The sequence below is a fragment of the Gymnodraco acuticeps genome, unplaced genomic scaffold (assembly GCF_902827175.1).
Source record: "Gymnodraco acuticeps unplaced genomic scaffold, fGymAcu1.1, whole genome shotgun sequence".
NCBI classification, from domain to species: Eukaryota; Metazoa; Chordata; class Actinopteri; order Perciformes; family Bathydraconidae; genus Gymnodraco; species Gymnodraco acuticeps.
This window is the reverse complement of record NW_022990238.1, coordinates 10073783-10100199: the sequence shown is the minus strand read 5'-3', so window position 1 is coordinate 10100199 and position 26417 is coordinate 10073783. Positions and strand designations below refer to the sequence as shown.

General features: G+C 40.2%; 1 protein-coding gene across 3 annotated transcripts in view; it reads left to right on the top strand.

Moving 5' to 3' along the window:
- Positions 1–2787: 2787 nt before the first annotated feature.
- Positions 2788–26417, top strand: part of stat5a (signal transducer and activator of transcription 5a) — a 78696-nt gene continuing 55066 nt past the window's right edge. For 2 of the 3 annotated variants that reach the window (XM_034220312.1, XM_034220310.1), the window contains exon 1: positions 2788–2927. The gene's annotated coding sequence lies outside the window, so the exon portion shown is untranslated. The remainder of the gene's footprint in view (positions 2928–26417) is intronic. The other variant, XM_034220311.1, reaches the window with a different exon arrangement.

Genomic DNA, 26417 nt, shown 5'->3' with positions numbered 1-26417 from the left:
GTCATTGGTTGGTGTCATTATTCACTTGCAAGTTAATGATACAAACATGATGGGAGTTTTAGCACTTGAAATGGAAATATGTTAAATAGGAAATACATTTGTCTGCTAAACATTCACAAGAACAAATCAATAACTTGTTCAAATACAGTTCAACAAAATAGTCTTCCATGTGTGACCTGCAACAGAAAATATGTGCAAAAGGGCAAACTTAAGCAAACCACCAACCGCACTGTCACACCACCAAGTGTTTCATCATACAAACCAGAGAATAACTCAAACAGGTTTTATGGCTGTGAACTTCATTCCTGAGATAAAGCACTGGCTGATAACATTTACTGGAAATATCCTCAAATGCAGCAATATAGATAGGAAGCCAGACGATGAACAACGAGAGAGTCCAAGATTTAAGAGAAATAATAAAGCAATGTGTGAAATATGCAAGCAATACATCTTTATGAGGCCTCTGTTGGTCTGAATGCTGTGGGAACAGAGCTGAAGTGTAATGCAGCACAGATTGTTCTGGAAACAAAATGAATTTTAGTTAATTGACTTCATATGGTGATCTGGGAGTTTGACTTGATATTGATTGATAAATATTCCTTTAGGGAAGGCTATTTCATGGTCCAAGAAGAGACAACATCTAAATTAGGGAGGTTTAATTTGGATGGAAAATCAGTCCCATGTTTCTTTTTAACTGGTATTTTCAATTGAATTAAAATAAAAAAGTAAATAACACATGAATTAACGTGTGTCAAGTGAAATGACAAGAGTGCGAAACCTATGGTTAGTTCGGCTAAAATATGTATACTTAAAATGTGTGACAAACCTTGTTGTCAGGGGTCATTTAGTGTTGTTGTAAAGCAGGAGGTAATTTTAGCCAATTCGTTTTGTATAATGCAGTGATTTGGATATTACACGTCATTCATGCATACAATGTGATGTCATCCCACTTCCTTTTTCAATTCAAAGAAATAACAGTGTCTCTAGCCATGAGATTTCCCTGACCGGAAACCCCCATATTGTATCTGTTCACTTCAGCTCCACTACATCTCCAGCTGTACCGTGATGTGATCAGCTGCAGTGGTTTCCCATGAGTCCTTGGAGAGCAAGTGACAGCTGAGATAAAGCCTGCAGCTAAACAAACAGGGACAGTATAGGCAGCAGTCTGTGTATTCCTGGACCTCTGGCCTGATCTACAGCTCTCTCTGAGCCCTGGTTGCCTCTGGTAGTCTGTGAGAGGCAGGGAACACAGACTGGTTTGAGGAGAGGAAGAGGGGCGTGGAGAGGAACAGCTATTACCGGCAGCAGCTGCTGACTCAGCTGTCTGAGGAAGCAACTGTCACCCTTCAGTTGGCTCACAGCCAGTCAATCTGCAGGATCAATGAGGCTTCAACAGGGTGCTGTGTGTGTGTGTGTTGTGTGTGTGTGTGTATGTGTGTGTGTGTGTGTGTGTGTGTGTGTGTGTGTGTGTGTGTGTGTGTGTGTGTGTGTGTGTGTGGTGTGTGTGTGTGTGTGTGTGTGTGTGTGTGTGTGTGTGTGTGTGTGTGTGAGACTGATGAGGACTTTTTGACATCGATGCGGGAAATTAAGTTATTTATAGTGTTTCTGCATCATAGGGGACTTTTTTAATTATTTACTGTCATCAACAACCCGAGATTCCTCATATTTTGCTTTGGTTTCTCTGGACACAGTAGGCTATATGTAACACATGTCATGTCTACAAGGGAAACACTTGGGTACATCTTACTAGGGACTCATTTTTTACTAAGCTTTGACAGAGTAGTTGTTGTTTTGTAGGCTTTTATTTTTACAAAGCTGGTAAACACATTACATCATATATTATAATACTTCTCCGATTGTTTTATCCTTAAAAAAAACAGTAAAGTATTTTCAATTAATTTACTAAAATCAAGGATAAAAGTACTTTTTCTTACAAGCACAATTTGGATTTTGGTCAAAAGTCAAGAGTAACATAACAGAAGAAGTGAACATTCCTTTCTTACCTTTCTTCAACATTCAACATGGCTCCACATGGTTGCTGTTTCCTTTCTCTTTTGGGGTTTTTATCCCAAATAGCAATATATACCTCTCTTCTTAGTTGCACACATTGACCTATACATCGTGGCAGGTTTAACATGTAAAAGCAACAACACATTTCCTCTATTAATGCCCTGTATTAAGTTTAGTTTAGTTTAGTACCAGAAGGTGTCGCTATTCTCCAGATTGAGTGAAACACATTTAGTAGATGCAATGAGTTCAATAGACATTATTGCACGACTGTACTGTGCTGTACAATAGATTCTACTTTATTTTCATTAAAAAAACGTTTGGCACAGAGAAGCTAGTCAGAAACCTGCAGAAAATACTGGTACTCATTTAATTTAGTAGTACATAATCAACATTCTTCTTCTTCTAATATTATTATTATTGTTATCATTATTATTATTGTTATTATTATTATTATTATTATCATTATTATGTGATTTTGCTTGATGAAAGTATCAGTTAAAGTTATTTGTTAGTTTCCAAAAGAAAATACCCTAACGATTATTCGTTCAGAATACACTGGGATCAGACAACAACAAAACAAAACATATGTATATTTAAAGAGCGAATACAAAATGTGGCTGTTATTGTATTTAACACCTCCTTCAGTCTGATTCCAGCTAGAGACAAATCATCCATCATCAGCAGGACAGAAATCCACAGAAAGTGTTTCTCACTCACACATTGCAGAAGCACCGGAAGTGGGCGGTTTATCTGAGAGGGGGGGGGGGGGGGGAGGTGGAGAGAGAGAGAGAGTTGGAAACTACAGGCTGACAGACGGACTGACAGAGAGGTTCCTGCTGGAGGTCGCTCACGTCGCTGCAGGCTTTTCGCCGCATTTTATGCAAAACGGACCGCTAGTGTTCAGTCGCTCCACAGAGGTGAGTGTCACACTTTGACCGTGTTTCAAATGTTGTTTTGTGGGAAGAGGTGACCGTCCCCGTTGCGAAACGTTATTCTGACAGCGCTTTGTAAACAAACTGAGTGCGGCTCCGTCTGCACGCGCTCAAACCATACAGCCCGCGTGCACGTAGTAACGTTTCTGTTACTTTTTATTTTGTGGTTTTATTAAGCTGAATCAACAGGCCCTGTTATAGTTCTTCAGTCATGTTAACGGACTGAGTTTCCCTCCGTATAGCACTGTCACTGCTGTAAATAACACTGACTCACTGGGAGCTTTCTAAAATATACAAGTTGTTCTAGGGAAACCCTCCCTCCCAGTCTGGCAGCACTCCAATAACCTACATAGAGAAGCATTACGTCTCAGCCAAGGTGAAATAGGACTAAAGAGATAACCGGTACGTTTTATATAAATAAACATTGATTGATTGATAGAGCCCACGGGAGTCTAGTAATAATGCCTTAATGAGCATGCTTCAGAAGTTTGACAGTCTGGCAGGGAGCTTTTGTTTCGGGCACTCTGGTTCTGGCATGTTTATATCTTGCTGTATTTAAGTGCAGTTTTGAGCTGCTTCAATTGAGAATATCCATTTTGTGGAATTGCTTTTACTCTATATTTCAGACCGAAATCTTGTACTTTGTACTCCATAACTTCTCTCTGTTAGTTCTTGTAACTTTCAGATAAAGACTTGCAAACACACAAAACTAATGCTTTACTTTAGTTTCAACTGTGCAGTAGTTTATTGTTCCACCTAAGCCAGCTGTAACATAAAACTGGCTGCTGCTTTTATATCAACACTTCAACAGGTGCATTTTACGGCTCACTCAGATCTTCTGCTATTACAAATGTTGTTTTGTTCCATTCCACAAGTTAGTTCCAGGTAGTATTTGAATAATAAGATTATTTTAAGGTGACTTCTAATTGAAATAGCATGAATATTTGAACATTGTGGTGTTGTTACACAATTTAAAACAAAAAACAACCACAAAGAACAAAAGAGTCACTCAGTCCTGAATACCATAAATACAGTTGCACTATGGTATGACAGAAGATTTCCAAAAATGTGACTAAAAGTTAGCATTATCTCACTTCTAGAGCTCCACACAGACACACAAAAGGTCTTTTATACTGTAGTCATTTTACATTTTAAAAAGAGAAGAAGAATAAATCAGAAACTATAAGCAACTGTAAATGCCAGCTCCGTCATGATCATTATCTTACAAAAGCTGAATCGTTAATACGTAAGGAATTGAGTAGAACAGGAGTACGTTTGGTGGTTGTGATTAATGATGTGCCATTTATCTCCTCGTTGAGCCTCACTATGAAAGAGCATATGCTTGGTTGCTTTACATTGGCTTGTTGATATCTGAAAAAAGCATAAAATGATGGTTCATGAAGGTCAACACGAAGGTGTCAAATCTGTGACTCACGACTCACTGAATAAAGACCCGGGTGTTTGAGCTTACAAACAGAATTGAAATGTCACTGACGCTTTGATGCTCTGTGTCTGTGTAAAGATAAGCTTACCTGTACCTTTGTGATATGCATCCTTTGCCATTTTGTTTCATGATAAATGTTGAATTGCACCGATAAGAATTGTATGTTGTCATTTGGACAATCCGGGGGAAGTTCTTCTTAAAACCTACTGTGGAGCTGGCGGTGACTCAGTCCCCTTTGGCTCCTTGTATGTGAGAACTGCGTGTTGTGATAACGCCCTCTGCCCACTGTGGTAATGTCTCCCCTTGAGGCTTCTGTGGGAAAGCTTTGGATGAGTTATTACTACTGTCTGAGTCCTTCCCCCTTACTGAGCAATACAAATTGTTAGTTTTCTGTTTGTCTTGGCGGTGTGCCGAACTTTGTCCAAAAAGTTAGTTTGTTGATAATAATTGATAATTTTGTCATTTACTGCATGTTTTCTTTCCTATTAAAGCGTAATACTCTGGTTTTGGACAGATCTATTTGAATCACCTTTTGCCTAGATTAGAGAAGAAATAGAGCTGAAGGATCAAACCCCTCCCCTTTCTCTCTGTACTGTTATTAGAGATGGTATGTTTTGCTGCATTATCTGTACTTTTTTATCATGTGCACTTCATTATTTTTATGAACCAACACTGTAGGGCAGTAAATACTCTCCATCCTTGCTTTTATGGACTGTTTTTTTGGGTGAAACTTCCTTATCAGTTCCCTCTATATCTCAATCTATCGCTCATTTTCTGCATGTCAGCTCTCTCAATCGATTCAACATATGTTCAAGCTGTAATCTGCAGGAAATACCGGTCAGTGACATTTAGAATGTTACCCTGTTGGCCACGTTACGCTGAATGCTCCCCTTGTCACTGCGGTGCATGGTGCAAGAGAACGCTGGGCTTTTCTAGATTTCTGTGAAAACGAGGGAGTTTTGGGTCTGCGTGGGAACATGGCTGGTCAGCCCAGAACTGGCGGGCACACTGTGTTCCTGACAGAAAGACCCAGATGCTGGAGGAGTATCAACAGGGGACACAGGGGAACCTAATGTTTTAAGCCTTACTGTGCCATGTGCTCACTGCAGGGCTTAAACTAGTCTTCTCACTTGTTCAGTCTCTGCTGCCAGACAAGTGTAGAGTTCAGCGAGCCTGGGAGGGCTGAAGAGTACTGTAAGTAGGAGGGGGGGGGGGAGAACAGCACAGAAGACATGTTCTTAAGCATTGACATCATGAGTAGCTGGAAGTGAGCCGATTAGAGCAGCGGTTTTGATCTGACTGAGCCAGGAGTCAAAGGTGCCACATTCACGTCGTACGCCCTAATAAAGTACTAAGCATGGGGCCTCTTCTCCGCCTGAACACAGGAGGGAGGACATGATGGACAGATAAAAGATTATAAAATATAATAATAATAATGATAATAATAAAGCTTTATTTATATAGCACTTCTCATACAACAAATGCAGCTCAAAGTGCTTTACAAAATGACACATCATAAGTTAAAAACAAACAACAAGAAATTCCCCTCAGATTATTTGTTAAGAACTTTAAAGGTACATGCAGCGAAATATAACATGTTATCAGGTTAATAGACACAAGGAGGTCAAATGTATGATAATACATAATGGTTTCTCTCTGACAGATAAGACACAAGACAACTGAGTCGATGCAACAATATCAAATATAAAACCCCATAAAACAAAGTGAACATATAGGTACAACAGAAATAAAAGAAAAAGATTAAGGTAAGGTAGTTAAATAATAAAGAATAAAAGAACATTCAAAGTGGGGGGTTAAAAAGCTATTCTAAAAAGATGTGTCTTTAGCTGGTGTTTAAAAATGTCCACTGAGTTGGCCTCTCTGATATCAGTAAGATGACCACGTTTTCTTTTCTTTGGAGACATTTTGTGGTAATATTGACCAGGTGAATAATGTAACATGAAAGACAAACAGGGGTTAATGGGCAACAAATGATTGCACTTAATGTAAGTTGCTTTGGATAAAAGTGTCAGCTAAATGTAATGTGATGTGACGACATGAGGTTCGGAGTGAAAGAGAAAGGGAAACACATTGTAAGGGAAGTGATCAGGAAGTGTGTGGTGACAAGCACCCTAACCTCCGCCCCCTTTCAGTTGGGCTAACGCTAATCCACTGGTCACGTGACCATGAGCTCTTAGGCCAGCAGTGCTCTGATCCATCTGTTGAATAGCGTGCTGATTGTTGGCATCCACAGTAGTCCTTTCCCATGATCACTGCCCGCCCCACACAATACACACATTAGATTTGAATCAACTGGCTCCTGCAGTAAGCCAGTTTCTTAAAGGTGGGGTATGTCATTTATTTCAGAAACACTTTTTGTTATATTCCCTGGAATGCTCTTAACATCCCGATAGCAATGAATATCTTAAGTGCTTTGACAATAAATACATAAAACGACCAATCATTTTAGCCGGCCCGGCTAAAGTAACTGGATGGCCTACCTGCCTGTCAGCCTTCCATCTGTGCACAAACTTATCTCGTGCCCTCATTGGTCATGTGCGCGTTCATGTGTGTTGGAGGAGGGGCTCTGTAAGGCAAGGCAAGTTTATTTATATAGCACCTTTCAACACAAGGCAATTCAAAGTGCTTTACAAAAAACGAAAGACATTAAGAAAATGGCATTTAAAATCAGTCATGAAAAAGAAAAGATAATAAAATAAACATTAAAAGAAAAAATACATGAATAAAAGTTACAGTGCAGTTTAAGATGTAAATAGTTCAATTAAAAGCAGCGACAAAAAGAAAAGTCTTCAGCCTGGATTTAAAAGTAGTCAGAGTTGCAGCGGACCTGCAGGTTTCTGGGAGTTTGTTCCAGATATTTGGAGCATAATAACTGAACGCTGCTTTACCATGTTTAGTTCTGACTCTGGGGACAGAAAGCTGACCAGTCCATGAAGACCTGAGAGATCTGGATGGTTCATAATTTAGCAGGAGGTCAGAAATGTATTTTGGGCCTAAACCATTCAGTGCTTTATAAACCAGCAGCAGTATTTTGAAATCTATTCTTTGACACACAGGAAGCCAGTGTAAAGACTTCAGAACAGGAGTGATGTGATCCACTTTCCTAGTGTTAGTGAGGACTCGAGCAGCAGCGTTCTGAATCAGCTGCAGCTTTCTAATATATTTTTTAGTGAGACCTGTGAAGACACCATTGCAGTAGTCGAGTCTACTGAAGATAAAAGCAAGGTAAGTAAGGAAGTCTGAAGGAAGAGGCAGATTTTTTCCAGTCAAATTCTCCAAAATTACATACCCCACCTTTAACTGTCAATGCTGCAAAGTCATACCTCCACTGAATGATTCTATCCCACATTGAATACTGTTTTACAAACTGGTCGTTTGCGTGTGCCACAAACTTGAAACCCATAGAACAGCTGTACAAGAGAGCTATCAAGGTGTTTGACAGAAAGCCAAATTCATACCACCACTGTACCATCCTTGAAAAACACAATGTCTTGAGTTTTGACAATTTTAAGTCTTTTAAAAGTAAGTGTTTTTTTTAATAAATGTTTACATGGACTGGCCCCCCCCCCCTTAGGGGAATTCATCCACAAAAAACACACTGGACGCTGCACTGGGTCAGAAACCAGAGGAGACTGTGAAGTCCACCGTGGACGGACCACTTTCGGACAAAATGTACTTTCCAGGCAGCTCATTGTGGAATAGCCTCCCAACTGAGATACGGGATCGTCCCACTCTCAATAGCTTTAAAGGACAACTTAAAGAATGGTTGAGCAACAAACAGACATGTAATCACCGCTAAATGCACTTTAACACAGGGGTATCTCCTCTGTACTTTATGTAGCACCTTTATCTTATCTTGCGCTTTATATGTCGTAGCTGCTACATTGTACTGCCATATGGTAAATGCTTGTATGCTGCTCATGCTCTTCCTGCATATCATGTATATATTTTTGCTATGTATATATAAATGTCATGTTCTTATATGTTGTATCATATGACAGGACTACGGATAGAAATTAGCTCAAAGCTAAAATCCGGCTCATTTACACTTGTAAGCATTATATTGTTTTAAAGTAATCATCAATGTGCACTGTCCCGATTCAAATACACGATTAAATTAAATGCAGGGTGTGATCAGCAGTTTCCCTATTCTCTTTTGAATGATCCTTATATCCTCCATGTATCCGTCACTTAGACTAACTTTGATTGAATTCTTCCTTTCAACGCAGCAAGTAAGTGGGAGGAGGATGGCGGTCTACCCTTGCAGACGCTGAGAAGCATGATAAGAACTTGGGTTATTATCGCAGTGACACAAGAAGAATAGCCTCACTGCCCCAAAGCAAGCTTGCACTAAGCCATACTGTCTGAGACAAGTCACCAATCAGAAAAGAAAGTCTACGCTTGATTTCCCACGACTTGTGTGAAGCCACAAGTCAACTCAGAACAGAATGCTTCAGATTAATTATTTTCTCATAGTTTAATAATGCCCCTGTGCAAGCAACATTTTGCAACAGGAGCAAGATGCTGTTTGGCTCGTAGCGCTCTCAATAACAAACTGTATTCCATGTCTAGAAGCTACTTTGCATTCATCTCAAGCCAACGCGTTAATTATGTTAGGGTTACACAACATCTTTTGTCCTTTGGCTTGATTCATGTTGCTACGCCGTGGCAGGGGACACACATCCAGCTAAGGTTCAGTAGCTCTGAGGTCAGCCAAAGTCAGCAATGAGCGACTGGCAAGCTGCCCTTTTCGTTGGATTGCCTACAGCACTTTGGGATTCTAAGTTAGAAGAAGTCATTTTCCTCTAAACTAGCATCAGTGTGTTCTCAGCAAGAATCTTAACCCCAAAATGAGTCCAAGAGTACGTGAATATGTCTGTGCCTTCAAGTCCTGAAATATGAACGTCATTGAAATGCGGGTGCGCCTCAGTTAAATTGTTTCATTAAGTGAGAGTTTATAGGATGGTTTACAAGCTTGGATTTGTCATTTGGTGAGTTATTGATTGCTGACTTGTTTGTAATAATGGTTTTGGAAAGCTACACGGCTCAACCTCTTTTGTGTTTTATTAATGCCTGTGGGCCCCGAGTCATGCTTGATCTCTCATGGGAACGAATGGCTTCATCTGTGCCCGAAAAGGAACTCGTATCATGTGAAAGATTGAATATTCAAAGAGAGAAAGATGGTTTGTTTAGTGCACAAACATTGTTAGTGAGCAATGATCTTCAACAATCTTAAGTCATTTCGTTTTTCTGCAGCACAGTAATAGTCTCGCTAGAGTCAATAAGTGCCTGCAGATACGCTCAAAACCGTGTCCTTTTTTGACTTCTATTGTAGTGATACGTGTCTGTGTGGCACCGACGTTTATTCAAAACTGTTTGCAGAGCTTTAGCAATTTGTTTGTTTTGTTTAACCCACACTAATCCCACAGTGGGGTTGTGACCCTAAAACGCCTGACCTGCTGGCCTACTTCTGAAGGCACGTCAGTTCACCACCCACAGAGTGACCAGGAAGCTGATTAAGCACACAGCCATATGACAGCATGTGTCAACCTGGAGAGGGGCATCTACAGTAACACTGACCCTATGACCAAGTTTATCACAGGAAAAACTAAATTCACTTGTCCTTAAATGCCCCCTTTGAACTATTAAAAACTCTTGAATGAATGAGGGGATGTGATACTGTTAACACCATGCGTAACTTCACATCTATTTTAAGCAAAGTACATTTTGCCTATATTGAAGTTCTCAGTATGCACAGTGCAAAGTATTTATTTAGTTATACATGGATATGGCTAATTTGATGATGATCTTTCATATCGTGTGCAAACTTTGTCAGATCTTTAAAACTTGGTGGCAGTATAAAGAACTTCACTTTTGAGGCTTCAGTCCTCAGCATCATGTTCGCAACCCAACACTTTATTGAGGCAAACAATCCTGATGGAACCCGAGGAGGCAACTTTATCCAAGGAAACAGACAGGAACATATGATGTTATTGAACCTTGTTTTAAGGTAACTTGCTAAAGGAAAGGGACCCGATATGTAGCCTCAAATACTTTGTAGTTGAGGTTAAGTCAGTTCACTAGGTCAGTGTCCAGACTGGGAGTCATTAATAATACATAATAATAATAATAATACATTACATTCAGATAGCGCTTTTCCTGGTGCTCAAAGAGCTTTACAAGCAAGTCAAACTAAAATAACAACAAAAGGTAGTGCTAAGGAAGGTGGGATAACGGCGAGGGGTTAGTTGATTAGGAGTTGAAGGCAAGAGTGGAAAGATGAGTTTTGAGGGATTGTTTGAATGATGTGAGAGTGTTGGCAGATCTGACGTGGCTGGGGAGAGAGTTCCCGAGTGGGGGGGAGGCTGATAGACACGCATTTACAATTTAGCTGACCAGGAAGACAGAAGACAGGAATAGCTTCAATGCCTCAGCATGGCATAACACCCGTGCAAATAATATGAAAAACTGAATAGTTACTATTACTTACTCAAGAGCCGGCAATCAGGTTCTACTTAAAAGACCAATATCAATTGTGTAAGTGAGCAGGCCAATACAAAAGGCAAAAGGCACGTAATTTGTTGTTAACAATCTCAACATATAGTAAGATTTTTGGTAATTTTGGATACTCTTGTGTAAATTGTATACTTTTATACTATTTTCTCATTTTCAGAACTTAAGTGCAAAATAAATATAAACATTTTAAGGGAATTTATATAAATAATAATAATAAATACAAGGATTGTTTGTGTGTGAGTGTAAAGAGGAAGAAGACAGATGATGGAGGTGATTTCTAACAAACGGCCACAGGGTCATATAGGGTCACTTACTGATGATAGGCCTTATTTATTGTTATTTCCATAAGAGAAGGACATATTGAAGCTTTAATGTTTTGAAGGTAGATGTACATTTTATGGATGGCTTATTTTAGCAACACCACTTTTGCTGATTTTGAACAACAATGCAGCTAAAACAGTTTTGTTGCTGTAAGAAATATAGCTGTTGCTTCCACTGCCATGTTCAAGCTTATTAGATGAGACACATTGGTATATAAGGGATGGCCCATAGAAATAAACACCTATAGTGTCAGTAAGAGGCATTAGATAATAACAGGTACAAAAACACTAACATTAAGTTAAATAATGTTAAAAAATGCATCTACACTGTCAACGCAGGAGAAACAGAAAAACAACACAAGCAATGTTCCTCAGTTGTTTGTGCAGCCATTATTCATGCCCCTTGTAAGCATGAGAGTGTGTGCCATGTATGCTTGTGTTTTGTTCGACTAGATTTAGGTCATGGATGCTCCCTTGTGTCTGGGGAAAGAGCTAACATCTGTGCAAGATTACAGAAAGGAGCATTTGATTAAAAAATGATTATGGTGACACAAGGGAAATAGAAGATTTCTCAATTATTAATGTTCATGTCTCATTTATGTATCTCTGGATTAAAGTGTGCTAGATTAGAGAAGAAATAGAGCTGAAGGATCAAACCCCTCCCCTTTCTCTCTGTACTGTTATTAGAGATGGTATGTTTTGCTGCATTATCTGTACTTTTTTATCATGTGCACTTCATTATTTTTATGAACCAACACTGTAGGGCAGTAAATACTCTCCATCCTTGCTTTTAGAGGCACTGGCGTAATATAATGCAAAATCACTGTTGGGATTTGTGGAGCTGTTCTCCTTTATTGATTCTGTGATCTCATCTGCGCCACAGCAGCATCTGACCAACATGGCCCTCAGATGAGCTGTTCCAACATCAATAACAACCATGCAACTCCCTCTACATGCTGACTAATCTAAGTATTGTCTGTAAAAATGAATACTTTTGGGTATAATTTGACCCCTTAGACAACTTGAAATCCACCTTTGGTAGAAAGTCTTTCTGATGTCAGATGAGGATCAGATAAAGGGTGTTAATCTAGATCAAGATTCCTTCCCCCCTTTTTTTTTGGTTGAAGACACCTCGCCTTTGTTTATTTCCGTAACATAATGACATCACTATATAACATTGTGTTTCTATTGGCGTGATAGGCTAAGGGGGCGGGACATTTCTTAGCGGTTGGCCAATCACAACAGAGCCGGAGTAGCACAGGCAGTATGATAAAAATATATAACTTTTTCAACATTAAAGCATGGAAAGATGTCCCAGTAGAGGCAAAAAATACAAATATGAACCTAAAAATGTTATAGCATATAGCATAATAGGGCCCTTTAAACTGGGAGGTTAAAGTGGGAAAAGGTCCATGACGGTATTCTCCAACTATAAATCTAAATAAAGGGATCAAGGGTTTCTTCTTGCTCAACATTTCTGACTATTAGATCCTGCCTTCTTCACTCTTCTTGAACAGCTTTGAGGCATTTAGCCATGTTGTTAAGTATACACTGTGAGAAAGAGGCAAGGGGGGGGGGGGTGATGTGTGCATGTTGTGCAAATACATTGTTTAGTGTCACCATAGCTCATCAGGGTGTGTGGCATCACCATCAAATCTCATTAAACACATTTTCCATTCCCACATGATCAGCTATCCCTGCTCTTTGCACAGAGCAGAGCCATGAGGCAGCATGAGTATAGCATTTAGGTTTATAAATAGACAGCCTGGAGTGTTTGTAATGTTCTCTTCTCTGTCCCCTTCTCATACAATTGACAGCAAAAAGAGGAAGACAACACTTGTAATCTTAATTGTGGAAATGCAGACTAAAATGCCTCTGGGTCGTTTTGCAAATGCAAAGGAAAAAAAGCTAGCAAGAGAGTTTACTTGTTGAGAAGAATGAACCACAGAGATCACCTGCAAAAAAAACTTGTATTCAATATTTGTCTTGAATACAAGTTGTATTCCCATGTCTTTCTCCTGGATACAGATGACTCTATACCTAGTATACATTTACATATTCACTATGCCTCCCTCCTGCTGCTGTGTGCATAGATTTCACATGATTACTCAGTGAATAAGGAAATCCTCTCATGCAGGGGAGCAAGGTGAACGAGTTAGAGAGGTGGGGGTGGCACTCTGTGGGACTTCAGTATCCATGCTTGGCTTATCCAGATTATCCCTGTGCCACTACTGTAATCACCCAGTCACTACCATAGAGAGCACCATAAGGTGGATGCCTTTGTTTTTTTAATGCTGGAGAGATGAGAGCTCTGTCTTGTTTTTTTAGTCGTCGTTCTGTAATAATCAACTCACACAGAGGCAACATAACAGTATGCCATTGGTGTTATGTTTGTTTGATTGGACTTTGTGTGTGGGCCACTGTGCAAACAACATCCATAGGGGAGGGCATGCTTTGTGTCTCGTAAGTAATTCTATGTTTTTTGGAGTGTGGCTATTGTAAAGACACAAATGCAATAGCTATGTTTAGATACATTTACGATAATCTGCCACTTAAGCTTCTGATTTACACCTGACCCGACTGCCCCTGGATTAGCATGGGGCCTTGCACTTTCATCAAAGAAAGGGCCCTAAAACTGGAGGACTAGCCGAGGCGATGGCTGCTTCACATCTGAGCACTGTCTTAACTCTCAAGGATGATGCTGATTATCACCAAGTCAACAGGGGTGTTAAACCATCAACAAGTGATGCACTGGCAATAGAGGATTTTAAATTAAAATAATAATAAAAATACTTGTGGGGAATGTCCATTATTGAAATAATCACAAGTCACTTGAAAAAGCTGTCCTGCATCATGGTAGAGAAGTGAAACATAGAGCCAAAATAAGAACAGGTAACATAATGACACACTGTTATGATTTCTTTAAATGCATTTGTGCTGGGGGACCTGCAGATTTATGATATTCTTAACAACATGTAAGCTTAAATGATTGTGTTTGGACCAGTTTAAGGCTTATTAAGATGAGACTATTGTTAACTAATAATCGTGCCTCTTGGTTGGACAACCACTGGGGGCTGTGAGCATGTTGCTGTCCTCCCAGGCCAAACCAGGCTCAGACCTGCCTGTGACATTGGGTTGCGGTCATCACTTATTTGCTGTTGGTCGCTCTGGTCAGGATGTCAACACAGGCTTTTTGACTCTTGGGGATGTGAAGAAAGATGTTACGACCGTCAAGATTTCTGAGGGGATATCCAGTTACAGTTTGAAAGGCTGAGAATCTGAAACCGCAATGATCTCCGGTATTTAAAATGTGACATGGTTACCTTTATTTGTTGCTACTTTTGCGTCACAGGTTGAAGCTCAATCCTCATGATTTGTAAGGGTGTGAAAAACAAGTTTTATTAGGATACAATATAATATCAATCATTTGGACATTAGCAAATGTGTTCTGTTGTTATAAAGTCAGCCATGATGCAATGTCAGAGGCCTTTAATTCATATGAGATAATATCAAATGCCCATTAAACACAGTTGGTTTGTATAGCAACTAAAATATGATGAGCCGTTATATTTCTGGGCTTTTAAAAAAAAGAATGAACCTTTTACTGATCACTTTAATGTGCCACATTTCTAATGTTTTAGCACTGTTTAGATTTTAAGAAGAAATAGTGCCTGAAACGAGCCATGGGAATTTCTAATTAATCGTGTATCCTAAAGATGATGATGTATGTCAGGGTTTCCCACACATAGACTATACTTGGGCGGGCCGCCCAGGTATATTAACGGCCGCCCAAGTATATTTCGCGACCCATTTAGTTTTTTTTTGGTTTTTTTTATAAAATTTTTTTTTTATATATATTTTTTTTATTCGTCCGTGACCACGACGCCATCTGCGATCGATTAACTTGTAGACAATGATCCCTCGCTCCCTTGCTCTGATCTCGCCTCCTTCTGGCCTGTTAAGTGGCCTGCCTCACACAGGGTGACTGGCTGTCCACATGATGTGGCCTGCCGACATGGCCACTGTCATACAGATCATAAATCAAAGCCCTTGATTGGTCTCTGTGTGTCATTCAAGCTCGGGATAACCTCAGCTCAGGCGAGGTAAAGGACTCTGAGTGTTTAGATAGTTAACTTAGTCTAAGTTCTCAGTGGGTCTCAAACGGTGTGGTCACCATTTATGTAAACACATATTTCCATTTGAGAGGGTAGTGATTGATCTAATGGATAGTGAGGTGGGCTGAAGATCGGAAGGCTGTGAGTTCAAATCCTGCCAGGAACACCACCACTAGTGTGCCCTTGAGTAAGGCACTTAGCCCTTAGTTACTCCAGGGAGAATGTCCCTGTAATCAGTCATTATAAGTCGCTTTGGATAAAAGCGTCAGCTAAATGAAATGTAATGTGATTAGTAAAATATGCATGAATAAATAAATAAAAAGTTAACTAGGTGAAAAAAGGTAAGATACACTTTTAAAACTTGTTGAGAGAAAACTAGTCTTTGCTGCTGCCTCAAAGAGGAGCAGGGGGAGAGGATGGAGAGGGGGGAGAGGAGGGAGACGGGAGAGGCTGATTCAGGAGCACAGACACACTCACAACTATAAATGAACCAAAACTAAATTAATAAACAAGTTTCAGTGTTTTTTTCATATTGGAAATGGGATGTTATTGGTTATGGCCTTGATTTTATGATTATTGAAATGTATACAGTTCTGTTAAATATAGGTGTTTCCATAGATCTAGTCTCTTTATTTTCCCCTCAAAATGCACCAGATTGATGCATTTAACTCCAAAATAAAAAATAAAATCTTACCGGGGGGGCATGCCCCTGGACCCCCCTAGAGGATTTGAGGTCGACCCCCACTAAAAATCACATGGATTGGTTCCTAAATACATTAATAAATACATTTATTTTTTTAAATAGTAACCCATTTCCATATGGTCATGTGTGGGTAGTAGATTTAAACTATAGGGCTATCACTATGGACCCTGCCTGTACCTGTACCTGTTCGCTCTGCCATCGCGTGAAGGGTCTGCTAACAAGCGACCAACAGAAAGGTTAATGTTGTTGCACGTCACCTCAACCCCCCCCCCCCCCCCCCGCTACCACCACCCCCCAAAGTATATTTCAGATCTGTGGGAAACACTGGCAGTTAATGGACCAGCACCAGAGGCATTCCCATACACACAGGCGTTGGAGCTGTTCTTCATGAAATCCCAGAAGGATGAAGTGCTCTGACAAACAGTGCCATCTTTGCGCAAAATGATTATACCGGAATGAAAAGTCAATAAATAATGTTGTTAAAACTTTTTTTTTTTTTCGTGCACCCCCCCCTTGCCACCACCCGCCCAAGTATATTTCATATCTGTGGGAAACACTGTAATGTTAATGTTTTCCCTTTGCATTAACGATATTGGATCATTGGTTATTTATGAATACACTGATCTATATCAAAGGATGGTTTATTGGTCAGGAGTGCTCTGTCTCCGGTCAGTCATTGGCTAGCTCGAGGCTGTTCTTCCACAGACTTGATTAGAGTTTTACATCAAGTGTTAAGTAAAGATAAATAAAAGCAGGCTTTGTGAGCCCTGAGAACGTAGAAGGTTTTTTCTCTGTATTTCTTAAGAAGTGAATCAAAATATAATCATGTGGTGATCATTAGCTCGCTCTAATATGGTGTTTAAATGCAAGGAAGTGACTGCTTGTGTGATGTTCTGTAGATGTAATCGTCAATGAGCGGGTTGTAGGCAGGTTTTTCTGGCCTCGTTTGTCTTGTAGGATCTTTTTTTCACTCTCTTTCTTACTCAAGATACATATTGTTGGTGGTTGTGTGTGTTTGTGAAATGACTGAAGAAAATGCAGTATGAACCAGTACATGGATGGTCTCAATTCAGCTCTTTCAGTCAGAATAATGAAATGTATCAATATCAATATGGCTTTGTATTTTTCAGCTTTGAGAATTTAAGGAGTTTAAGTGAAATGCCTACTGTCAACAAATATAAAAATACATAGTTTTAATGTACAGACATTTGCTTCCTGCTTTTATATCTGTAGAAATTTAGTATTTGTCGTGCTCAGGATTTCAGCTCTGACATATTTGGGGTTTGAACTCCTGTCTGAACGGGAAGGGGGGCAAAGACCTGTGTGGGGTAAGGTTGCGGGTAAAGGTGGAGTTGACCTTTACTGAAAGCACTGCGCTTGCCATGAAGGGAGGGGAGACATGGTAAGGGGAGCAACCACGCAGAAGGGGGACAGGGGGTGTCCACAGCTCTGGTGACTGGGTTGGATACTGTGGCCCAATCCCAAACCACTCCCTCGACCCTACCCCTCCGTGACGGAGTGAACTCCGTCTGTAGCCACACTCGCAGCTCAACGAGGCTCCCTCCTGTCAGATGGAGGGAGTAAATACAGCAGCAAGCTTTGGGACGGCCTCCCCTCTCTCCGGCAGAAACAGAAATGCCGTAACGGTTTCAAATCAGCATCTCTTAGACAAAAAATGTAATATAATAACTCAAATAAAACTCCAAACATCTTTCATTGTGTTACTTTTTTGTAAAGCTCTTTTAGTTTTAAACCTAATGTTTATAAACTTCTTAATTTTTGCAACGGTCTGTAAATATACACAACTTTATAATAAAATGCACACATTTACCTTTTTCTAGACTAAACACAGGTATGATCCTAAGTTAAAAACATATGAGGTTATCATGAGGTTGTTAACATCGTAGTTTATCAGTGGATGTTTGCTGGAACTACTTGTAAACAGCGTGTTTCCTGACGGACACACACAGCGTGACTCCGGTCAGGTAGAGACCGGTCTCAAGTCAGCACCGATGCAGACTCGCTGTTTGAGGGCTTGATAGCCCACTCCCCCTCCACACCGCTCCACACTCGTTGGTTTGGAACAGCCCTCAATATGGCGGACCCTCCGCGTGAACGCGCAAACGGAGGGGTAGGGTGTAGGGGGCGGTTTGGGAATGGGCCTGTGTGTGAGAAAATGCAGCTATCTGACCTCTGACACATGCAAGCTGGGGAGATCGTAAGGCAGAGGAGTGTGGATGGAGGAGCAGATACATTTAAACTTAGGGGTTATATTAAAGACCAAGCTACAGGCAAACCAAACAAAAATTAAATGTACAACAACCTTTTCGACACTTCACTTCTTCCCATTTTGTAGCTATTCCTCTGCCTATCCCTTTTGCCGTTAGACCGGTTTTGAGGATGTTGAAACAATAAATAACCCATATTTTCTCACCATTCTCCCTCCTCCTCCAAACAAACACACACTCAAACACACACTCAAACACACGCGCATTATGCAGGCACGTCTCCTTGATTCCTACAGCATGATTTGCCTCAAAGCGAGAACAGAGGTTGCATAGATTGAGTCTGCATGACTTCAACAGGAAATGGACAAGAACATGAGCCCTTGAGATAAGGGTTAATAGAGTTAAGGCATTTAAACAATAACGAATTAGGGGAAACTTGAATAAAAAAGATGATCTGTTAACTCAGTTAAAGGGAGGCTAACTCAGCCAATCACATGTAAATGGAAAGTGATTGTCTCTGGTTAACTGATTTAGCAGCACACGCTTTATTCCATCTAATGAAAAGTATTGATTTGCTCGAATGTGCCGTATGGATGTGAGCTCACGCAGTGCGCGGTCGTCTCCTCTCGCATCGGGGGGGGGCTCAGTCCAGGGGTCTGCTGCCGGATCCTCTCACTTTACATGTCACAGTTCATCAGGCAATCTGACAGTTATGTGGAAATGATATTCAACCGAGCAGAAAGGGCAGAAGAAGCCGACGAGATAAAGTATCGGAGGTGTAGAACAGGCAGTCAGATGACCTCTTGATAAGCGGAATGGAAACACACAGAGAAATCAGTAAGGTAAGCGTCTAAAGCTGCATTTGCATCTGTGAGTCATTAGTTAGAGAACATTTTGCTGAGCCACTGTTATAAGCTGCTACATTTTCAGCAGCTGTGATAGCAAGAAGGTGACATAATTAATGCTGCATCTTGTGTTTCTGAAGGGAGATTTCAGGCTCCATGTTTTAGCTGTGTTCTGTTTTCAGAAACGTTTCCCAAGTGAAGAAGAGACTTTGTCTCCATATTGATCATTTCAAGAGTTAAATGTAATAAGCATGCATGCTGAGTGGAAATCCCCGGGACCATCCCTGAATGAACATGACTGCCTGGTCGCTTTCAATCCTGGCCCAGCATCATTTTATGAGATTTAACTTTCATTTCCTCCCGTGTTTCACGATCAAAACGTTGCTTCTCAAAATTCACTCACAGTACTCTGAAAGCCGGGGGGTTTACGGTAGGGCCTCCCCATATGCCCTACCAGAGAAATATGTAAACAACGCCCTCATCACAACTCCTTGCCTGTCGCCGGAGTCCTGTCTGGGGCTTCCCCAGCTTCCTGTCCCCTGGTAGACTTGGAGGGCCCCTACGATGTTTATTCACATGTCAGATGGCATTTAGCACGCTGTTTGGGAAGACAACAAGGCTGCTATTAGAGGAAGGGGGTCAACCAACTGGGGCGTGCAGGGAGGTCTGAGGACTGTTGAAACCTTTTACCCTGCCATGTAATCTTTCAGTAAGTACATAGTGACTTTAGATTTTAGACACAAGTTGTAGCAAACACACATAGTCTCATATACTGTTGCAACACTCATTGATTATTTTATCTACTACATATTCAAAATCCAATGATTCTGCAGGGCTTCATTTATTTGTATTCAGCCTACGAGAAAAATGTAAAAGTATTAGATTATATATGTTGTGAGATTAAATGAATCCTCTTGCTGACATTGTTAGACATTGTTGTGAACTGGCAGATAGATGAGCAGCAGGCTGAGAGCAAGAGTTGGTGTTTTATGTTCCTGAGTCCAGTTTGACAAATGGCAGAGTGGCAGAGGTGCTGCTCAGTCATGTTTATCCTCTCATTAAGTGATCAGAAATTAACATCTCTGTAGGTCCAAGTCAGACCAGGGTTGATGGAGGCTTACTGTTTTAAAGGAATGCAGTGCCTGTTAACATATTCTGCAGTGTCCACACCAAGAGTCACGTCTCCAAACTGTTTGAAACTTAATACAAAGGTTACATTGTTTTACTTGCATCCTGTTTTTACATTCATACGGGTTAAAGCAATTCAAAATGATGGTTACTTTAAGAACTGTCTGTCATAATGAAGACAAAAAAACCTGTAATGTTTAAAACTTCTGGAAATCTGTGTTTCAGACAAGATGTAAGATTTGAAAGTAAATGATTGATGTCATTGTACATCTTGTGCAGTTGTGTGAATCTGTTAATGTGCATTTTAGACAATGAACACCATAATCATGCCGCTTTCATTCTGCTCAGATCAAATATCAGGCACGCTTTTCAGAGCAGTACAATTTTATTAAAGGATTTGACCGGAAACCTTTTTTAATAGATGGCCTCTAGTTATTGTAATGTTCAAGTCTGATTCATACAAATGCAGGACAATTTTCTTGTATGAATCAGAATTTGTGTTTTATGGAAAATTAACTAAAGCACTGTTTTTCAGTGTAATCTGTTCTCCTGTCTCGGTCTTCTCTTCAGGGGCTCCTCATACCAGGCCTGGTTAAAAACAACTGGTGGCTGGGGCCCCTGTCAGGCTCCTAACTCCGAACAATAGCTTCAGTGCTAATGCTCTGCTCCGACAGCTCGGGACAAATCATTAAAACAGTTGGACAATAGTTTTGTCTATTTTTTGTGTATAGTTTTTACAAATATCAAGCCAAAATAACTAACTAACAAGCTTGTCCCACAGATAATTACAATTGTATTTGCACCCTGTTGTGATGTAGCACTATGAGAAAAAAACATATTTAAGTCTACCTAGTTCTGTATATCTGCAAAACAACAAATTGCTTATTAAATAAACACTATTTTATTGTACGAATGAAACATCGAACTGAACACAAAAAGCACCAATACAAAATAATGATGGTTACAATTTGTGTTTGTGTTTGTTGACATCGCAACGACAATACAAACGATTTATCCTGCAGCGCTAGGCGTGTGGAACATCACTAACTCACTGATCTGGTCAATTCATAGTTGGGCGTTTGTTTTATCAGCAGATGAATAGATTGTCTGACCAATGTTTTTACATGCGTCTGAGACAGAAAGCACACAATCATGCTGCGTGATTGTGGAAATGACAGAGCAGTTTGTGTTTAATGTTGCCAAAGGTCTGTGTTAGCAGATTAGAGCTCCCAACGCATGTTAAGAAGAAAAGGGGACGGGACGTTAAGACAATTACCCCAAATGCCCCGAGTTAACACGTTGACCTCATTCGTCTAGATCTGTTGCAAGTGCTTTGTTTCCAGTTCATGCTGTATGTAGGTTAAGCCTCTTGTTGGTGATTTGTCTTCCTTGCATCTTGTCATTGGTGTACTGTTTGTTGGTTATATGATTATATTACAAAATTACAGTCCACATTTTTATCGAAGGCTCCAAGCTGACAATTTAAGGAAATAAATTGTTAGCAAACATGTCAATATTTTAGTCTGGAAATTGAGGAGTGTGATTTTTTTACTCTAAATATCTTAGAAAATCATTTAAAAATAAATGTACCATGATAAGTTTGGCAGAACAGTTCATTTTTTTGCTTTATCCAGTTCCAAAATTGGAAACAAAGATCGATGAAATCCAAACTAAATGATGTCCTCAATCGATTTGATGACTGTTTCCGTGACAGATGCGTGTGTGATGAATTCCTAAGAGGATCTTTGCAGTTTGTGAAAATGTGCAGTCAAGATGTGAACATTCATAGCTTAAGAGTAATCTAGAGTCATTGTTGTTGTCTCTGTTTATGTATTTCAAAGAAGATGAAAAAAGATAAGAGTGCTGGTAAGTGTAGAGTAGAGTTGCAACAATTTATCTATGCCAGGGGTGCCCAACCTTTTTTGAACCGAAAGCTACTTTTAAAGTTGCCAGTCTGCCGAGATCTACCAGTCCAAATAGAGAGGCGTAGCCATTACTGACAGCCTACTACCAGGTAAATACACACTTCTACTTGTATAAAACTGACCCTTGTACGATGAATACTCCATAAAATACTGCAGATCCTTTATTTTACCTCTTTCTAATCTACACACATACAAGTATTTAACTGAAGTTACACAACAGTGTTGTTGATACAGAGTTGGAGTTTATTCACACGTCACATACTACAGTGGGTAATGTTTTCAAGAAACATTGAGCAGTGCTGCCACATATGACACAGGAAAAAAGAAAATACTCTGAACCCTTTCTTTGCCATTATATAAAAATAGTGTTGCTACAAAAGTATAAATTAGGCTTACTAATAAGACAACTCAGATCTGAAGCTACACAGGAATCTGCTGCCAAAGTGCAATAACAAATACAAAATTAATAGAATCAAACCCTTTTTTTGTTGCATTTTAGTAGATTATAAAAATAAATGCCTTTTTTAAAATAGGATGCAAGCAACACTAGTTTCTTAAACTGAATTGATAATAGACTATAATCAATTATAGTTTGCATTCTTATACCATGTTGTACAATAATTATAATGAATAAGTTCAAACAAACTAAAACTTACAGCTGATTAATAACGGTATCTAACTTGAGTTTTTATTATATCAAAAACCTGTTGAAATGCTACTGTTATTTTTACTGTCCCCAAAAAGCGCGTCGGCAGCTTCCAGGAATGCTTCTTTCACAACTTCGCCGTCTTTGAAAGACTTCATGTGTTTCGCAAGAACGTGACTGACACGATAAGATGCTGTGGTAGCAGCCTTGCTCTTGTTGTTGGGCCTGGTGAAAATGGACTGCTGTGCATTTAGCTGTCCTCTCAGGCCCCTCCCCTTTTGGGAGCGTAGGGCAGAATTAGGAGGGAATTCCGTCTCGTAGCGTTTGTGCACTGTTTTGAAATGCCGCTCCTAAATGACCCTTCTTCGATAAAGCCATGCTCGCATTGCAGATGAGACAGATGGACTTTGAATTAGAATAGATATACAAATAATCATCCTCCCACTCGGAGTAAAAATTATATATTTTGGGCTTTTTTGCTTCTGCCATAATTGCGGTCTTATGTGTGTGTGCGGACTCTGTCACTCCTGTTGACACGGACAACGTCAGCAAAATAGTGCCCACTGCCCACCAGCCACGCCCCCACACATGGGGTCACGCCGGCCAATCACAAAGCTTTGGTGCGTTCAAGTGCATTATCCTGTCACGGGAAGATTATGTTATAGGACATTAACGATAAAACAGAATATTGTTGTTGACACATCTCACGATCGACTGGGAATCTCCCCGCGATCGACCGGTCGATCGCGATCGACTGGTTGGGCACCCCTGGAAGATTGATACATTTTGAAGTTGCTTTTAGGACTGTTTGTTGAAAGAACAATACATTTGATGATGTCACCTTACAACAATTAATTTGAGGAAGAAAATAATTTGCAGATTGGAAAAAAACCCTCCTTGTGTGAAACGGACTGGTGAAATACGAGAGATGTCTGTTTTGACTTCCATTACACTGTACAACTAAGAACGTAATTTGAGTATTCAACCAACTGATCGTTCAGGTCTGAGGCTACTAAGTTAAAAAAAAGTATTTCATGATAAATGACTTATTTCTATAAGCTACAACTCAACCTCAGTCGAACGCATGATTTAAAGGGGTGCTTTTGAATAACACTTTATGGGGATACTCATTTATACAGATCTTTCTTGTTATTATAATAATGATTTAGTCAAAAACATTCATGTAAGTGAAGAGGACAGTCAGACAACACCACACTACCCCCTATTCAGAGATGATAAATGTGTGAGGTGAAGGGGTACACAAAGCCATGTGTCCATCTCACAAGCACCTATGATGACGCACAGTGGCAGCTAAAGGTTAGCAGCAGTGTCTAACCATGCCTGCTGATCCTCATTACACTGCTGGCTGGCTGCTGGTCTCGGCTGTCCCTCGCTGCTCAGGGTTCTCTGGCTGCAGGGATCTAATCCAAAGTGGCTCCTGTCCAGCAAGCTGGCATTCCTGCTGCCATAGACTTGAGCTTCAGGCCATGTCCACATTTAACACCCCTCTGGGGTTCAAATGATATAATGTCACCCACTGGGGCTCTGTGGTTCACACCAGCGCGCATAGATGCACTCATATTTGTAGACAAATACACAAACTTTATTTTACTGTTAGTCCTCCGTGCATCTAAAACAAATGCAGAAATGCAATATTCAACATCCAGATGACAAGGAGAAAACAGATAAGACAAATGCATATTAAGGAACTGCTTTAAATAATTTAAACCTGATACATCACTATTCTTCAGTATGTATTATTCTGGTGTTACAGTTTCTGTAACAGGTCAAAGCTTGACAAGTGACTGAAAACGGCTGGTATATTTTAACATTTCTAAACATAAGTAGCTTTGCCTTTCTCTGGTTTCAATCACAAAAAAAGGAATAAGAAAGTGGAACCACTTTGAGGAAGGATCGTGTGAACTTTTCACTCGCAAATACTTTTAAAAGAAAGCCAATGGTTGGCAGCTATTACTGTAGCAATCCACATTCTGGAGAAACTGTTGATATTCTGACGGCATGAGATATTTTTAAGCAGGGGCTGCTAGAAGCTCTCCTTTTGTGCATTCAAGAATGCTCTATTTGTGATTACCTGGGTAAAACATGAGATTAAAATACTTCCACAATACATTCGGAGGTTGTGATTAAACATTCGATTTTCTTGACTGTCTTTTGATTTAATTTAACTTGGGTTGAGTAGAGAAATAGATGAGAACATAACAGAGTTCCCCGGTTTTTGTAACCTGTTAGCATATCTGCTTGTGTTGCTTTATGGTATACAATTTATCTCAGAGAAACTCAACAATTGGTTTCTGTTTCACCAAAGTGTGATAAATCTGATAATATCAGTACCTTGGAACATCCTTATCTGTCTTCAGTGTGCACATTTAATACTCAAACGTTTTAAAAGATCCTACCAAAAGTCTGTACATTTCAGGTCGCCAGCTTTTACTGTGATTTTCAATATGTTTGTGATTGGAGGCAGTTTATCTATGCCACAGTACAGCTGTGCACATGCTGTACAATTTGAAGGCCGTTTTGCAATTGAGCAAACAACCGATTCAGTTTCACACGTATTACAATAGCTGCACAGTTTCCTTTTCACATATATATGCTGCAGCCTTTCTTACCTCACATACCCTGACTCGCTCTTGGGCGTGTGTCCAGATGGTTGCAGAGTGTGAGCTGGGGGAACAAAGCCGATCATTGGCTGGTCAAGCTCTGGCTGGAAGGGGTTTAGGGCGGGGGCTTCGGAGGCTAGCGAGCCAGCTGAGCACAATCAAAATAAGGTCACACTGCCAGGGACTCAGCAAAGCACAGAGAGTACAGCAATAGCGATGTAATAGAGATCCGTCCCTAGATAGCCCTGAGTGACTGCACATGGGAATCTCACTATGTTGTGCATGTGTGGTTACGATCCAAAAAGGAGACACTAGATGTTGGAGAGAGTACAATTAATCTAGGAATTCTTGCTATGTACTTTCTATTAACTATGGCTATGTATAGTGAACTGTTTTATCACACTTTGTATGACTCCATTAAGAGAACAGATTTGTTATGGTGAAAAGCAATACTCACTGTGAACTTGTAAAAGTCACTTGTGGATCTTTAGTAAAGGATCACAGTAGAATGAAAGATATTGCAGACTCTCTCTAACAGGCTTTCCTCCTTTTAAATAGTCTGCCGCTCTCACTAGGTTGCAAAAGGCCACCATGCAACATGTTGTTGCTTCTGAAGAAAGGCTCAGCAATTGTACTTCTGCATACAGTTAGACACAGGAACAGTGGCGTGCGAAAATGCTTGACTTGCTACATGTAGTGGAGTTATACCCCAGAGCCGGTTTGTAATGGCTCACATTGTTATTTTCAAGGCTGGAGTCGGCAGGGGGTTGCTACCTGCAGTATATTATATTTTTCCGATTGATCCCGCGTCATACTGACTGCCGCTCCATCACTCAGCCTGCAGGCTGCTTAGTTACAGCTCCAGCCAGTCACACAGAAATAACAGATCTCTAAGATCTGTTTGAAGCAGGGGGCGTGCGAGGAGCAGAGCTGCAGTGACCGAGACAGCTGGGGATTTTTATA